The sequence below is a fragment of the Pan paniscus genome, chromosome 13 (genome assembly GCF_029289425.2).
Source record: "Pan paniscus chromosome 13, NHGRI_mPanPan1-v2.0_pri, whole genome shotgun sequence".
Lineage (NCBI taxonomy): Eukaryota > Metazoa > Chordata > Mammalia > Primates > Hominidae > Pan > Pan paniscus.
The window spans coordinates 119,875,830-119,894,340 of NC_073262.2; positions in this window are offsets into that span (position 1 = coordinate 119,875,830).

Below are 18,511 nucleotides of genomic sequence, written 5' to 3' on the forward strand. Positions count from 1 at the left end.
CAGCCCTCTCCACATTTTTTTCCAAATTGTTTTGTTTTCAAATTATTTTGTTTTAGGTTTTTAAAAAATAATCAGTGTACCGTTGAGCCTCATATTTTCAGCCATGATGGAAGTATTTTTTAATAGGTGAATTAAGTCTATTCACATTTTTAATAAGACTAATATGTTTGGTGTAAACTTTGCATTATTTTTACATTGTCAAAACTTACAACACATGATATATTGAATATATTATATAATATCTTATTCTTTCACTCTTGTTTCCTCTTTTGTCTTATATCTATAATTAAAATAGATTTAAAACTCACCACTGATAAAGTTTCCTCATTAATTTCTTGTTGGATGAATTTTATCTTCAAGCAGGTTTCTCTAAAGGGGCTCATGGGTACAAAATTTTCTGAGCTCCTCCATGTTTAAAACTGTTTTTTCTATAGCTTTGATACTTGACAGGTATTTTGCTTTTGGGGTTTTTTGTTTTGTTTTGTTTTGTTTGCTGTATTCACCAGCTCTAGAAAACAAGAAACGGACAACTACATTTAGAGAAGACATTTTTCTTTCTGATAGTGGTTTTGGGTGTCAATTTTAGTCTGGATACTAGCTCTCTTATCTCATTCAGTCTTTCAAAATAGTAAATCAGACATGCACTGAATGAACATTTGGCCAGATAACAAATGGGAAAATAGTATTTTCCCAAAATTTTATTTGTCTAAAATAAAATATGAAGCCAAATATCATCATCATAAAATAAAATTAGGACATATGAAAACCATCCTGAAATTTTGTTTAAAAGTTTAATTATATAATCCCAGCACTTTGGGAGGCCGAGGCGGGTGGATCATGAGGTCAGGAGATTGAGACCATCCTGGTTAACATGGTGAAACCCCGTCTCTACTAAAAATACAAACAATTAGCTGGGCGTGGTGGCGGGCGCCTGTAGTCCCAGCTACTCGGGAGGCTGAAGCAGGAGAATGGCGTGAACCCGGGAGGCAGAGCTTGCAGTGAGCAGAGATCGCACCACTGCACTCCAGCCTGGGTGATAGAGTGAGACTCCATGTCAAAAAAAAAAAAAAAAAAAAAGTTTAATTATAATTATGAATGTTGCTGTTAAAATATCTAAGTTAAATGTTTAAAGTTTGAATTACAGTGCAAGAATAGTATTTTCTCAGAATAGTGTGCTATTTTATTGCTCTTCCAGTCATTATCTGAGCATTTGTGATATTAAGTAGAACTTTTCATTTGTGATCAGTGGGGAAATAAGATATTTTTGAAGTACTTAATTTTTTTCTAACATTCTTCCTTTATTTGCATTTAATATTCTTTATTTTGTCAATATAGAATGTATAAAGGATGTTGTTCTTTTCTCCATAATACAGCTTGAGATGACAAAGTTAACATTGTGCTTTTAATCTGCTCTCATAACATAGAAAAAATTAATAAAGTATATATTTTTCTTTAGTGAACCATGATCTACATGGGATTAAATAACTAAATATTAAATATAGTGTTTAAAGGTTATTTTGCTTCATGTTAATTTTATTTTATAAATGCTTATACCTAAAAAATTCTCAAAAGATTAAAATTTTGATCTATTATATGCTTATCTAGGAAGATGTATATTATGCTAACTTATCATTGAAACTTTTATAAATGTGTTGCCTTAAAAAGCATATAATGGGCTCAGCACAGTGGGTCCCACCAGTAATCACAGCACTTTGGGAGGCCAAGGTGGGTGGATTGCTTGAGGTCAGGAGTTTGAGACCAGACTGGCCATCATGGTGAGACCCCATCTCTACTAAAATAAAAAAATTAGCCGGGCATGGTGGCAGACACCTATAATCCCAGCTACTCAGGAGGCTGAGACTGGAGAATTGCTTAAACCCAGGAGGTGGAGGTTGCAGTGAGCCAAGATCGTGCCACTGCACTCCAGCCTGGGCAACAGAGCAAAACTCTATCTTGAAAAAAAAATAAAAACAACAGCATATTATGCTCTAAGTTTATCTAACTAATATATTATTTTAATATTAGTATTAAAAACTGGAGATATATTTTCTTATTTATTTAGCTAATTGGAAATTCTTAGCAATTGTGTGTGTTCATGAAATTAATAGCTTTCATAATCATTACAATTATTAAAACATTTTACTCTTTCAATCAGTCACATATATATCTGTTTCAAACAGAATAGAATTTCAACATATAAAGCACACAAGAAGATCATTAAAGGTTATACTTAGAGTTCTTACCCAATTTTGCATGTGAATATGCATTGTTCATATTACTAATATTGTTGTGCTGACTTCATATGATAAGATCCTGTGAGATCACATGATTTTAAATATACCAAAGTTTGGGAATTGCTGGACTGATGTTGAAGAAGAAAAAAGCTGAAACTGAATAGCTGATTAGGTTGAGAACACCAAGGCTAGACCCAGCATTATGCATCTTTAAAATGTATTATTTCAACTTCACTAGTTTCTTTGAGTACTGATAACTTTGGGAATTTTTTATATATTTATACTTTTTATTTCTTTTTCTCTAAATTATATATTCATGTCTTATTTTTTGAGTGACAGCACTCAAGATACACATAGAGATCTTTGGAGACTGGAGTAAGCATCTGTCTTTCAATCTCTCTCATAACTCTGTAGACAGTGCTAATTGAATCTGGTAAAGAGGGCTGTGATGGAAAAAGCAATTCTGCTAATGGATTAGACATTAGAAAGCTCCAGATCAAAGAATTCTTGTATCATTAAAATGCCAGGGAAAAAGTACTGTGGTTTCTTGAGACAAGTGCCCAGGCTAATTTCTTAAGGATTTGCATTTTGGGGTGGATTGACAAGTTAGCTATTTGAGGTTAAGGTTATCCCGGAACCATTAAAAGAAAAGAACAAGACCTTGTCTGATAAACCTGAAAACTTGAATTTGGTGAATAGAGATGCATGAGATGTTATGCTCTTTGGGATTCTGAAAACCCGATGTAAGTCAATGTCCATCTGATCACCAGCAACCAGTGACGGGCAGTGGAAATGCCCTGGGTATAGGGTATTCCTAACCCCCTCTCCCCAACACACACACACACCACACACCACACCACACCACACACAAAAAAACACACACACACAACAAACACAAAAAAATACACACATACAACACACAAACACACACACAAAAAAACACACAACACACAAAACTCACACACACCACACACACACCATACAACACACACCACACACATAACATACAACACGCACACACACAACACACAGCTATACCACTGTGTGTTGAAGATAATAACAGGGCGAACACACATACAACACATACACACAACACACAACACCCACCCACACAACACACACACAACGCACAGACACACACACACAACACACAGCTATACCACTTGCCATGATTCCAGCACTGTGGTGCATATAGGTATATAAAAAAACAGTGGAGCATATTCCTTGTTAAATACCATAAATTCTTTCAGAGCTAAGACTAAAATAGGTAGCTTTGCCTGCTGTAGTTAGTAATGTGCTTATTTGGGACATTTAAGAATGTTGTCTTTTCTCCAGTCTGGTGTTTGAAAAACACCTTAGAGAAGGAATTCAAATTCAAGAAACTAAGAACTTATTTGGAAGGGAACTAGGTTGAGAAGATGAGAGACAGGAAGGTGGATCTACTTTCATAATTACTGTACTGGCAGGAGGAATTAGAAGCACCTCTCTACCACATCCCAGTTGGGAACCACTGATGGGAATAATTCCGTTGGAGGTAGCACTTTCCTGAGGTGTAGAGAAAAGCAGTCATGCAAGACCACAGCAGTTCACTTGTAATAATGACAGCCCAAACAGGCTTGCAGGGTTTGATTTAAAAAAAGAGTCCAGTAAAATTTGGATTTCAGATAAACAGTGAATAATTTTTTAGCATAAATATGTATGCACTTTGACATCCTGCTAGCAAGGATAAAAAATCAATAAAATAAATAAATATGTATGTTCCGAGCAAATATTTAGGTTATCCCTGGATCATTCAAAGGAAATATGGCATGGGGCATGCTTATGTTAAGAAATTAATCATTGCTTCTATAAAATTCAAATTTAACTGTGCATCCTGTATTTTATCTGGCAACCCTAAGCCCAAAATCCCTTTCCCAACTCTTCCTCCATGTAAAAAAGAAAGAATAAAAAAGACAGAAGACTCTTTCATTCAATAAGAGAAACACGTTGACTCTACAGTAGGTTTAGGTTTCCATAGCTGAAGGAAATATTATTTTATCAATAAGGATTCAGCCTGCATACTTTCTGAAAAAAAAATACACGTGCTTGAAAATTATTGTCCTTTAGAATATTTTAAAAATAAATACAGATTTTGACAACTCAAAACTATATAGATACATACGTAGACAATTGTAATACTCTGCTGCTCACTGTCCTCCTATTCCATATCCTCAAGGTGATCAATATTCATTGTTAATGTGTGTTCATGCATATTTTTGCTATGCTCATACGTTTATGTACTTATGTATAGTTCCTTTTTCATGGAATCATGTTACTCTGCAACCTGAGTAATGTGCTTATTTTAAGGCCATCTGGTTAAAGGAACTGGAAGATTACAGTTCCAGTGCTGGCAATGGTGCATTAGGCATCCTTATTCTAACGTTCTCAGCCTGGACCACAAACAGAAATTCAGTGTCCCCTAGGATTCCCATTCCTCCTGGTGTCATAGTCCTTCAACCCCATACCATCTAATATAATAGACACTAGCCACATGTAGTTGACAAACCCTTGAAATGTGGGCTATCCAAATGAAGATGTGACATAAGTTTACAATACACACCAAATTTAGAGGCCTTTGTTGCAAAATAAAGAACTTTAAATCTCTCATTAATAATTTTATATTGATTACCCATTGAGATAATGGTACTTGGGATATATTGGGTTAGATTAAAATGTATTATTAGAATGAATTTCATTTATTTCTTCTTACATTTTAAAATGAGACTACTAGAAAAATGTAAATTACATATGCAATTTGCATTATATTTCTATTGGCAGCACTGTTCTAACACAAAGGCCTGCAGAACGATGTGAGTTCACCTCAGAGGTACATGAGATGATTCCTTGGGAGTGTGGAAAGAAAATATAACTTCTTTTCTTACTTATTTTTATCTTATCAATTTTTAATTTATATTTTTGTGTCTGTTTCATAATGTACATAGTATATCGTCATGGTACTAAATGTGTATATTATTCAAATATTAACATCCATTTATTTGCAGATGTATTAAAAACATTTTTACAGACAGAAGTGTGCGACACAAAATTAAAGCATATGGTGACCTTGCTTTGCAGGGGTGAGCAGAGGGTGTGTTTTCCGTCCTCTGTTACATATTGTTCCCCTTAGTATCTGACCCACCTTTCACACCTTTGTGCCAACTTTATTCCTTCTCTTTCCTGAATCATGTCCAAAGGCATCCCAGGGAAGATAAATGAAGCTCTAAGCTTTGCCTTCCTGCTTTCTGGATCTTAGGGTTTGGTGTCCTTGCTCCTTGGGTGCCTCGAACATCCCATCTGGCAAGGTTGGGCTGCACCTGCCTTCCCGATGCGCCTTCCTCCCAGAGAGCCTGGTGCCCACCCCAAGGCTCCTCGTTCTCCCTCACGCTCTTCTCCAGCACCTCCGGCCTCCCCTCCCTACCAGGTCCCCTGAGCTGTGGAGATTACAAAGGAGAATCAGGTTTACACTACTTTCATCCTAACAGATAATGAGAAGAAAGAGAAAGCAAAAGTGAGATGAGAGGACAGATTGATTCCGGGGGCTCTGACCACGGGATGATTCGCTCTCAAATCAATTCCCATTGAATTGAAACCAACACCCTGTCAACCTAGGTTACTGGTATTAGAAAGGAGTTATGGGAGTTGGCTAAGCCTATAACAGTTTCTTCAAAAGAATGTCTATTCGATTATTTCTTTTGAAGGTACTATGTTGTGGCAGCCATGAGAAATATAGGATGGATGGAAACGTGAGTAGTCACATCACTCCACAGGGAAGATAATAACAGAGTGTAGCTTTTAAAGGGGCTTGCACCCACCCACCACTGGCACAGGTCCTTGGACACACATGCACACACGCACATGCCCACACCCTTTGCTGTGCCCCCTGAAACTCATTCCCCCTGCAACTGAAACTTGCCTTTGCTTGTGATCATTCACACCCCTCTCTGTCATTCCTGCACCCACTCAATTCCTCACTCTTATGCTCAGAAAACATTGACTGACTGAGGGCCTGTTCTAGGAAAGGCACCAAAGTCTAAGGATAATCAAGTCTGGTGGCCACATTCAGAAAATTCTGGCTGAAGTGTTTTAGGTTGAATCATGAAACTGCTGATATTGAACAGTTTCTGACCTTTGAAATGACCACTTTATATAGTGAAGCTTAATTTTGTACATGCATACACATGCATATTTGGGGTTCATATCACTATACAAAAGTGGTCAAAAACACAAATTCTGGCACCAGATTTATTATTTATTAGTTTTGGAAACTTAAGTAAGTTGCAACTTAACTCATCTGAATCTCATTTTCTTCTTACGAAAATGGAGAAAATAATGGGCTCTACTTCATGGAGTTATTGTGAGGATCAAATACTTAATCTTTATAAAGCATTTAATACACACTGCCCAGCACATAGTAAGTGCTCAATAAACGTTAGCTGTAGCAGTGGCTGCTGTAGCAGTGGCTGCAGTAGCAGCTAACATTTATTATCATTATTAGTGGGTGGTAGCATCACTATCATCTATGGAAGTCCATGTACAGTATTCCTATTTGCAAGATGATAAGATAGACCTGCTCAAGTGAGAGAAAAAGCTCTTACTGACTCTCCCAGCCAGGAAAGCCATCATCTTATCAATAATGGAAACAGAATACTTTATTAAAACTGTAGAAATTCAGCAAAAGTTATTAAAACAACTAGGAACTTTAGTGTTTGACATTTGAATAGAGAATAACAAAATGGCAGTGGGGAGGGACCCAGAAAGTGTGAGGAGTGCAAGAGGGGAGGGAGCAGGTGGCCGTGCTGGCTGCGTTTCACTTTGGGCAGGGTGTTTGCATCTAGAGACCTGCCTGTTTATTTCGAGTGAAAGCCAAGGGCTGAGTGCCCTTGTGAGGAGTTCGTGTTAAGTTTCATGTTTGTGCAGGAAAGATCTGAAGGGCAGTGTGGCCACAAGGACTGATGGACAGATAGATAGACATGTCTGGATTTATGACTGAGCAGCTGACCCGCGCCAACATGCTAGTGAGGACACACAGTTGACTTAACACAGGCTGCTGGTATCCACAGCCAGAAGTCGAAGAAATTGTTGGTGTTATTAACAATCTTCTGGCAGGAGGATGGCACTTATGTCCTGGCTGTGCCGACACAGCTAAGATTCTCTGGTGTGGATTCCAGAAGCACATCGATCCTGGCCCCACAGACAAGCTGGAGGCCAAGAGTCCCTTCCCTTGTCCTCACAGGGGGCCACCACAGTCAGCCTGGACAGCCCCTTCAACAACCAAGGGACCTGTTTACAAAACGGTGAAACAAACTAAAATCAGACAAATAAGTGTCACACTAGATTGGCTGGTGGAGCCAAAGGGTTTGATGTAGAGGTGCCAAAAAGGAGCATAAAACCAAGGGGAGATCAGGGCCTCGGGTGCAGAAAGGGTGAAATCAAATCTCACCTTTAGCCATTAATATTAGTGTGGCACAGGCCAATCCTCTTACCTGTGGGGCCTCAGTTTCCCCATTTGAGAAATGGTGATGAAAATCTGCCTCATAGCCCTATTGTGAGATTGGAGGGAAATCCTGGCTGTGACTTGCCCAGTGCACCTTAGTTCATTTTCCTCCTCTCTGTATGTAGTAAGTCACTCCAGAAGAGAGCCGACAATTCTGGCCCTGACAGGCGCAGCGGCCAGCCCAACCCTGAGAAGCAGTTCCCCCACCCCTTCTCCCTCACTCTGTCCTCCCCTCCTGGCTTTTTCCCAGAAGGCTCCAGGGCTCCCAGGCCAACTGCCAAACCACAGGGCTCTGCCACTGGCTTTCATAGACCCCCTCCCCTTCCCCTCTTCAACTGCATCTCTGCGTGGCAGTCCTGCTCCGGGCTCCCTCCCTGGAGGGTAAGACCCGTGGCTGCCCCAGCCTCCTCTGCCAGCATTTGCAGGGGGATTCATCTGAAACCACTACTGACAATCTGTGTTTATTTGGGGCGTGCAGAGGAGCCAAGGGCTATGAAAGGAGCTGCGTTCCAGAACTCTCTGATTCCCATCAGGCTGCGCAGATCAGGCCCTGTAACTGAAAGGAGAGCTAGGCTTTCTTTTTCCATGTCTTCAAATAGGGGACCGCACACTAGTTGCAGTTCCAACAGTTGCAGTCTGCAGTTCCTCTTTTTGCTCACTGACAACACAACCCAATCCTGTGCCTTATCAAAGACAAGAACTATTCGAGAAATGATGATGAGAATTGAGGATGTCAAATTTTATACATTTGTAATTGCAGGAGATAACAAGACTTCTTTATTTTGCACTGTTTAATATTTCAACTTTTTATGGAAATATAGAGAGAAAAGTGCACAAATTGTCAACTGATAGCTGGGATTGGATGGCAGGAAGAAATTGACACTAGGACTGGCTTCCAGCACCTTTAGCTGGACCATGTAGCCTCTTAGGGCACGAGAATTGAGAACGTTCTTTAGGAACCCTGTTAGCATATTTATTACAACCAGGGGTGAGCTGGAGCCAGCTTGCACCAGCTCAGAAGAGCCTATTTTTCCCATCTCTTCCCAACTCCACATTCAGTGACCTCACATTGGTGCTTGAAATCAGGGTCAAAGGGAGTATTTACACCACAGAAATCAGCAGATGATAAGTAGAACAGCCGCCCCACCACGCACCCCACCCCCCCGACAGTTTTTAACCATTTACTAACAAACCACTGTTTAAAACTTTCCTAAAATGGGTGAACAAAATTTGAGTACGTTTCTAACTCCAGTTTAATCAATCCCTACCCCCTTTCTCAGAAAAACTCCGTTCCCATTATCTTGCCCTGAGAGTGCAGAGCCTTTGCAATCTTCCTTCTGGAAACTCTCATGCATTTGACAACTGTTGCACCTCAGCCTTTTTCCCTCTCTTCTGCTTTTTGTTAAGTGATTGCTGTTCTTGAGTGTGTCTAAGTGATTCCCCAGAGACATATCCAGGTGGTTGATGTGCAAAGCCCGGCACTTCCTGGAAAGAAACCTCTGCTCCAGGGCTGACAGTGAGGCCTCCCAGAGCCTCCATGACTCCCTTGGATTGCAGACACTGTCCAAATGTCCTTCTGTCAGATGGCTTCCCCTAACGCCATGCCTTTCTCAATTTATTGCATTTTCAGCCTTACTGAAGTCTGCCCTGGGGATAAATTGGAAACCTATAACCTTAGGACAGCAAGGTAAGGAGAGCCAATGCACAGCCCCTTCACTTCTCTGGCCCCTCAGTCCCCTCCTGTCTTAATTGGGCAGTGTGGGTCAAACGCTGCACACGTCCCTTCTGACTCTGCACGCAGTGTTCTTTCTACAGCTTGGCTGTACAGAGAGTTCCATTTTTCACCCCCATGAGAGGGGGTGGGGCAAAACACTGAAGGAATCTTTCAAAGACCCTCCACCTGACCCCTGTCTGAACAAATAATTAATCTCCTGAAAAAGCAGCTCGCTGATGGGTCCAGGCTGTGCCTGTGGATTTATGAGGTGACGTCAGTTTGAAGACTGGGATGCAGAGCCTGAGCTGTGTTTCACACACTCCTCAATTGTTTTAACGGGCCTGCTCCTGAAGGCCTCCAAATCTTTCCCCAAGCTAAGCTTTATTAAAATGGCAAAGATGGAGAGGAGTGCTTTTCCAGATAAATCAGCTTACTTAGGCTCTGCTCCCTCCCCTCCCCCTGTCTACTGGAAAGCACTCCCAGAGGGAAGGAAATGAAGAACTGCAAAGTACTTGCAGGTACATGCTTAATGCCTTAAACTCTAGCATTGTGTTAACAGCTATTCATGGACTGGGCTTTAAAGAAATAGATGGATTCTCAATCTGCCCAATTTAAATAATCCTTAAGAGAGAACTAAGGAGGAAGATTAATGTCCTTAGTAACTAAATGACACACCAGAGTTTAGCCTGGAGGCTGGGTCTCTGCACTGACTATCACAGTGCAATTCCTTGAGAGGATCCAGATAAAACTGGGTTTAAAATGAAGGTGGGGGGCGTTAATGGGGAGAAAAACGGTTAGAAGTCAGAGTGAAAGAAGGGAGGGGTGGATGTGAGCAAGCGGGGATGGAGGCAAAGCTTTTGTCCCAGAGACAAAAGTGGAGGGAGAGTGAAGGAGTAGAAGAAAATATATTTCTACTCTTGACTGATCATATGTGTCATTGTCTCTCAATACATACATGTATATAATATGCATACACACGTGTAGTCTCTCTGACGCATACACACACATAGTCTGTTTATAGACTGCATGCATACTTGTCTAAGACTTGAGAAATGTAAAGTCAGAGGCCACTTATATTTAGAATTTCAGGAATATGTATTATTGATTGAAATGAAAGACCTTAGAGACCTGAACTGTTAATATCTCATTTATGGGAACAAAATAAAAACAATTGTTGCAACTTAGCATGATTTTTGAGAGATGGTGATGGTAGAGAATCACTTCAGGGAAAGGGAGAAGGTTTAGTTGACAAGTGGGAGAAAGAAAGGGTATCCTCTGTGTGGTGTCTATGCATGTATGTTGGGCAAATCTGCAGTGAGGAAGCAGCCAGTGAGGGAATGGAGAAAGCCAAGGAAATGATCAGGGCAACACAATCCCCTGATCCAAACAAGTCTCCTGTATTTATATTAGGACTATATGAGACTGGTCAACCTTGCAAAATTAGTGACTACATTTCATTAGCTATATTTAGGCCGAATTAAATTTGAATTCAATCACTTTTGATTCTGAGGTCCATCTCTTTTTACTATTTCCCATTCTTGTGGCAGTTACTATGTAGTCAAAACCAAGTATGACAGATGAAGAGAGCTCCAGGGCTAGAAAACTAAAAGGTTGTGAGGATAATTTGAATGGGACTTGTGTCACCTTGTTGATTGCGAGGTGGATTCCCTGATGGCCTGGCCAGCTGCTATGACTGCCCTCTTTGTCCTCACCATGCCATAGGCCGTCTCTGGAGCTTCCCTCAAGGTCAAAAAGGACAATCTTCCAAGACGGAGAAGGGCCAGTCTCTGTAAAGTCCTTTAGCGCAGAGGCCATAATATCTACCACTTTCCACAGTGTTTGGCTCAGTATGACCTTTAAGAAATCATTTACAGAATTAGAAGTATTTCCACTATGTGGAATACAGAGCATATAAGGCCTGCCTTCTAGAATCTTGTAACCTAAATAAGATTGGATTTATACTAAGAGAGAAGCAACTAAAATAGCATATAATAAATGCATTTTTTACATTGTGTCCTAATACCACATACCAGCCCTGGTCAGAGATGTGGAGAAAGTGGCTTCCTGTAGATAACTGAGAGTCCACTGTGGTAGAATAGGGAGGGTGTACATTGAGTCAGGGTAGGTACAGGCCTTTTAGAACTGGCTGAAATTGAGGAGTCAGTATCAGATGTTGAGAAGAAGATATTTCAAATAGAAAGAACCTTGGTGGATAAAATCGGATTTTGTCTCTTCAGCCCAAAGTCTACATCAACACAGACTTAAGGCATCCTTGAAAACAAAGTTTCACATGGTATCTGGTTATGTTATTGGTCCAGGCTCTAGATTTGTACTTCAACAGCCCTTTCCCTCCACCTCTGAGTGTGGGATTACAAAGGAAAGCACCGTAGATGGCTTCAAAGAACTTACGGCTTAGAGTGAAGACAGACGCACTAGTGTCTTGAGAAGTGACTCAGTAAGATAATTGAATTGTATGTACCAGAGGAATATGGTAGAAGAAATTAGTCATTCTGCCTGCACACATTAGGAAAGGCTTTACAGAGATATCTTGCCTAAACAAAGACTTGAAGGAATTTTTTGTAGATTAGGTAGGGAAGTGCTGTCCTGGTAGAAGAAACTGTTTGTGAAGACAGAGCGGTGGGGGTGTCTGATACGTTGGGACAATTGCAAGTGTAGAAAATAAGAAGTAAAAAACAGCACGAGGGGAAAAGGTGCTTGATTACAAATGCCTTATCAGTTATGCAAAGAGTATATATTTTTATGCTACAGTGTAGGGAATAAGGAGTCATTGGGAATTCTTCACCAAGACAGAAGGGATGCGTGTATCTCACTCCAGCAGCTTCCTTCCTAGTCTTCTTTCCAGTGGTTGTTTCTGCCTTTCTTACCAATGTGGCTGGTGGTGAATGCCTTCTACAAATGCCACCTCTTGACCCCTTGGGGAGAAGGGATTCATATCAGTTGCCTGATTTGGAGAGACCAAGTCCCAGCTTATTTTTTTCCAACAGAGTTTTCCTTGCTTCATGGTGTCACAACCTATTGTTACTGGATGCTAGGATACATTGGCTATACCTCTTGGGTGGAGAGCAGGGAAGACAAAATCCTCCAAAACAGCATAAACTCAGCTTCATTCTGTAGTGTCCATTCGACCCAAAGAAATCCCATGTCTCCATGCAAAGATAAAAGGAGGGAATGTTACCCTTTTCTATCAAGTTGTCTTTTTTCCTGCTGGAAGTGAGAAGGGGTGGAGGCTGTTGAGGGGAAAATGCATGCAGGAAAGCTCATCAGGTTCATCAAGTGTGCAACTCAAGCAAACCTCTTAATAAGGGAATGGGATTCCAGCGTTCACTTCTTGGAGCATCTGCAGTCTCTAAAAGAGATTATCTTGGTTGACCCTTTCTTGATGTAGGCAAGAGAAATATACTTCATTCCCCACTTGACCTGCAAGTCATCAGTCTGATGATTGTCCCCACCACTCTTCCTTTATCTTCTGTTTTATAGAACTGGGCTCAGGCAGGAGAGAAGGACCCCTCCTAGAGTATTGATGGTGAGGACGCTAGTTGTGAGACCACAAGAAAAGTTCCACTGAGCATCCTGTCTCAGAATAGCCACTTTAGAGGCAGTGTAGAAAATTGATGGAATGCTGTTAGGAGGCTATAACCATAGTCCACTGAGACATGATGAGAACAAGGCTAAGAAGGAGAGGAAAGAAAGTTAGGAAGTAGATTTGAAAGTGAAAATGATAGAGAAATACAGGAGGGTGAGAAAAATAGGTATATGTAAGATATTTAAACTTCTATTTCAGGAAGAGATTTCATGATGGTGTTAATCACGCAGATGAGAAATCTGAGGCTGGGAGTGTTAGGGGCAGAGTGGAGGAAGAGGCAAGGGAATGAAGAGAAGAGAGTTCAGTTTGGGGCATATTACAGTGGAGCTGCATGAGATAAAGTCTAGGCAGAAAGAGCTGCATACTCCAAAATATAGAAATATGAAAACATAGAAAATATAAGAAAGGAAAAGAGGTGTGACAGAGGACATCCACATCTTCAATGAAAATGCAATGAGAACAGTTAACTGATTCTAGAGCAAAAGAACTCTATGTCGTGAGATGGGAAAAACTTCTTTATCCTGAGGTGCTAGAGGAGGGTTGTGTGGCAAAGAATGTAACAGATGTTAAGAGTAGAGCTTTGGGTAGCTGCCAGATCAGAAAGTGTATAAAAGAAGGGTATAATGGGAGCAACAAAATGGAGCATGCATTCACTGTATCAGCAAATGCACTGGGAGAGGGAGTGTACTAGGATTAGGACGTGGCATCTATCTGGTAAAATAAGAATAGGAGCTATGCATTTACTTGTTTGAAGATTGTGTAATCAGCCAGTTACTAACAGCACAAGACTCTTCTAGAGGATTTAGGAACACCTGAGCTGCACTAAAGGGGAATTGAGCTAAGGATGTCATTTTTCCAGAATCATGATCTTCAAAACTCAACACTAATGCCCGATTCCTTGGCCTGCTGTCTATGGGAAGGCCATGTTTAATAACATAAAGTCATTAACAAATGCTTTGGTACCTCAAGACCAGAGTGTGCCTGCATCTACCTTTCCCAAAGCCTATACTTTCTTGGGAAGGGTTCTTTTTGGATCTAAAAATATGTAGGGAAGGGATGTAATTATGCAAAATAGATAGCAGCATTTTCTTTCACTCAAGTATTTACTTTCACCTCCCATGTTTGCAGAATATTGCCACCCGCTCTTTGTTTTTAAATTTATTGTTCAATTTTTGTAAATTTTTATTTTTTATTTTTAAATAACAATAACTGTATGTGTTCATGGTGTACAATATATGTTGATATATGTATACATTGTGCAATGGCTAAATCAAGCTAATCAATATATGCATTACCTCATATAGTTATACTTTTTTGTTATGAGGACACTTAAAACCTATTCTCTTAGTAATTTTCAAGAATATAAAACATTGTTATTAACTATAGTCATCATGTTGTATAATAAACCTCTTGAACTTATTTCTCCTGTCTAACTGAAATTTTTTATCCTTTGGCTAACATCTCCCTGATCCCACCACCTTACCCCACCCCTGCCCAAGCCTCTGGTAACCACCATTCTACTCTCTGTTTCTGTGTGTTTGTCTTTTTTATTTATTTAATTTTTATTTATTTATTTATTTATTTTAAGAAAAGGGATCTCACTGTGTTGATCAGGCTGGAGTGCAGCAGCACAATCATAGCTCACTGCAGCCTCAGATTCCTAGGCTCCAGTGATCTCCCTGCCTCAGCCTCCCAAGTAGCTGGGACTACAGGTATGCACCACCACATCCAGCTAATTTTTAAATTTTTTTGTAGAGACAGAGTCTTGCTATGTTGCTCAGGCTGGTCTCTAATTCCTGGCCTCAAGGAATTCTCTCAGCTTGGCCTCCCAAAGTGCTGGAATTATAGATGTGAGCCACCATACCTGGCCAGTTTGTCTTTTTTAGATTCCACATATAAATGAGATCATGCGGTATTTGTCTTTCTGTGCTTGGTTTATTTCTCTTAGCATAATGTCCTTCAGGTTTATCTGTGTTGTTGCAAATGACAGGATTTCCTTCTTTGTTAAGGCTGAATAGTATTCCATTGTTTATATAACCACATTTTCTTTATCTATTCGTCCATCTGTTGGTAAACACTTTGGTTGATTCTGTATCTTGGCTATTATGAACAGTGCTGCAATGAACATGGGAGTGCAGATATTTCTTCAACATACAGACCTCATTTCCTTTGGATATGTACCCAGGATTGCTGGATCTTATAGCAGTTCTATTTTAATAGTATTTCATACTATTTTCCATAATGGTTGTACTAATTTACGTTTTCACCAATACCCCTTTAGAATGAATGTTCATGTTTTCTCTTCATAGGAGGCCAATTGTTTCTAGTCTTATTGTCAAGATGGTGACCAAACTGTCATTTGATAATCCCTCAGCACGGAACCTGGCACCACTGTGGGTGAAGCAAGCTACAGAGGCCGGATCCTCTAATGCTGTCTATTATTGTTAGACCAGACTTCTGCAGCTGGCTTCACCCAAAGGGCTGCAGAGTCTCCCTCCTTCCCACTCTGCCTCTGCTAAACTCAATGTCTGAGTCCTTGAGCACTTCAGTGAAGGGGCTTGATGGAAGGTCTCAGATAATATGTTTATTACTTCCCAGACACCCTCCCCTATCCTCAGCTCCAAATCCATTTATCTCTCCCATAAAGTGCTTATTGACAGAGAACTTGAGTGCTCAGAATGATGCCAACTGAAGACAAGCCTCTCCAAATAGAGCAGTCGTGTCTCCCCTTGATCTCCCCAGGCTGAATCCAAAACAGCTGTGTTTCTGCCTCAACCTCAAGGATTAGCTCAGGGACTCTCCCTCCTCCTACCACCAACTGCTTTCTTGGGCCGTTGATTTTTCAGAGAGAAAATGCCTGTGGTAGCGGCATGAAATAGCACTGCTCAGCCTCTAGAAGAGGTTTGCAAGCTCATTCAGCCAAAAAGTAATTATATTGAGCCTCCCAGAGAGCCTCTGCTCCACCCACATTTGCAAATACTCTTTTACTACATACTCTGTGTTTCTAAGTCTGTAATTCAGATTCTTCTTTTGTTAGTTAAGAAGAGCGTGGGTTTTCAGGTATGCAGCAAAAGAAAAAGAGTCCATAAATAATAGAACTTAAGGGAGAGGCAGAGCTTAACACACGTATTTGAGCCCAATGTCTGATTTCATGTAGGTTGCAGCCTGATTTCTCTTGGGTCATTTCTACTCTAGCTGGGCCTACTTGAATGATCTGATCTGGTTAAAGTTTATCATCCAGAATGAATTAGCTACAGTCTCACTTCTACAGGAATAGCAGGATCAAATGACTTCCAGCTTGATGTTTCCCTGAATTCTACCATCAAGCAAAACTGTCATTCATTCACGCTACAATTAGTAAGGCACTGTGCAAGAGTCACTTGGTTATAAAGAGAAATCCTCATCTTAAGGAGTTTACAGTCTGGAAAAGAAGACAAGAGGTTCAATGTGGCACTTTGTTATTAGGAGATGCAGAGGCCTGGATTCAAATTCTGCTCCTGCCCTGGGAAAGTCCACTTAACCTTTCTGTGCCTCAGTTTTCTCATGTGTAAAATGTGGCTCACAATTGTATTATCCCAAACGGTTTCTGTGAAGATTAAAAGAGATAATATATGTAAAGCATGTATGACAATGCCTGGCACCTAGTATTGCTTTTAGCTATTACTATCATAAGAGAGCTACAAATAGAAATGATATGTAGCAAAATACTGTGAGATGCTGTGTTAGTCCATTCTCATATTGCTATAAACAACTATCTAAGACTGGATAATTTATTTTAAAAAAAGATTTTATTGGTTCACAATTCCATAGGCTATACAGGAAGCATAACTGGGGAGACCTCAGGAAACTTACAATCATGGCAGAAGGCAAAGAATAAGCTGGGACATCTTCACATGGTCAGAGCAGGACAGAGAGAAGAAGGAGGTGCTACACACTTTTAAACAACCAGATCTTGGGAGAACTCACTCACTACACAAGAACAGCAAGGGAGAAATTTGCCCCCATGATCCAATCACCTCCCACCATGTCCCTCCTCTAACACTGGGGATTATTCAACATGCGATTTGGGTGGGGACACAAATCCAAACCATGTCAGACCCAGAGGAGGATGAGGTGCTATTTATTTGGAGGAGGGCAGTATAAGGAGTGTGGGTATATTCCAAGTAAAAAGCTAAGCAACAGACAATAAAAACCTGAACTAGACTATACTATACCATACTATATTATATACTGTTATTAAACAAGGTTTATGGGAGGCCATTGTTTTGGATTAGCCCCTTTCACTAGGCCCCAGCAGACCAGACCAAACCAGAATGGAGCCACTCATGTTAAGTGCCACATAATCAATGTTCAGGTGCCACTGAACTCTAAAATGTGAGAGTTTTCCAAAAAAACAGGAAATTCACAGCAACCAATCAAAAGGGGTTCAATTTACCTGAGCCTGCATGATAAAGAAGTTCCCTCTGCTTTAACTCTATGAGGAAAGCAATTTGAAACCATCAATTCAAGTTTTGTTCTGTTTCTGCTTTCTCCAGCCCTTTTCTGCCTATAAAGCCAACTCTTTCTACTCAGCTTCTTGGAACATTTATTCTATTTTATAGAATGAGGTGTTGCCCTATGCTAGAATCACAAATAAAAGCCCACTAGACCTTTAAACTAGATTTGTTGTAAATTTCACTCTTGACAATACACTATACTAGAATAAAGATAAAGGGGCTGGCCAACTTTAAGAGATGTGGTGGTAGAATAAACAAGGGTTTGGCATGCATTAATTAGGGTGGACAGTTGATAAGAGCAAGTCAGAGGCTGTTCCAACGGTCAAGTATCAGCAAGTTGAGGAATGATGGGGTCATGAATCAACTGGGAAGTCAGAAAGAAACAAACTTGTTTGTGGAAGAATGTGACCGGCTTGTTTTTGGTCATGTTGAGTTTGAGGCATTAGTGGAATATCCTGGTAGTAACATCTTGGATCTCTGAGACAAGTGTCCTCAAACTCCCGAATTATTGCCATACCTGTTACCTGCTTTTCCATCTTTCCCTCTTTTTTGATCAATCCAGCAGTTGGAAACTATATTCAAAGGAAAGGATGAATTCTGGAGATACTGAAATGTCATCAGTAAAAAGACATAGTTGAGGGTTATGATGAAATGTCCAGAGAGAAGGTAAATATGGAATCTTGGACTAGGTGTGCATTTAAGGTTCCAGAATAGAAAGAACCACCTAGCAAAAGAAGAAAAAGAACTGTCTCTTTCCAGGAAAACAATACACCAACCAGCCATCAATGTAAGTATTTCAGGCTCATCAGCAATATGAATGTCACTAATGCATTGCTCTACATAAAAGAGAGTGGAGAGTAAGTTAGGGAAGGCAAAGGAGGCTGGGTGTTGTGGCTCATGCCTGTAATCTCAGCACTTTGGGAGGCACAA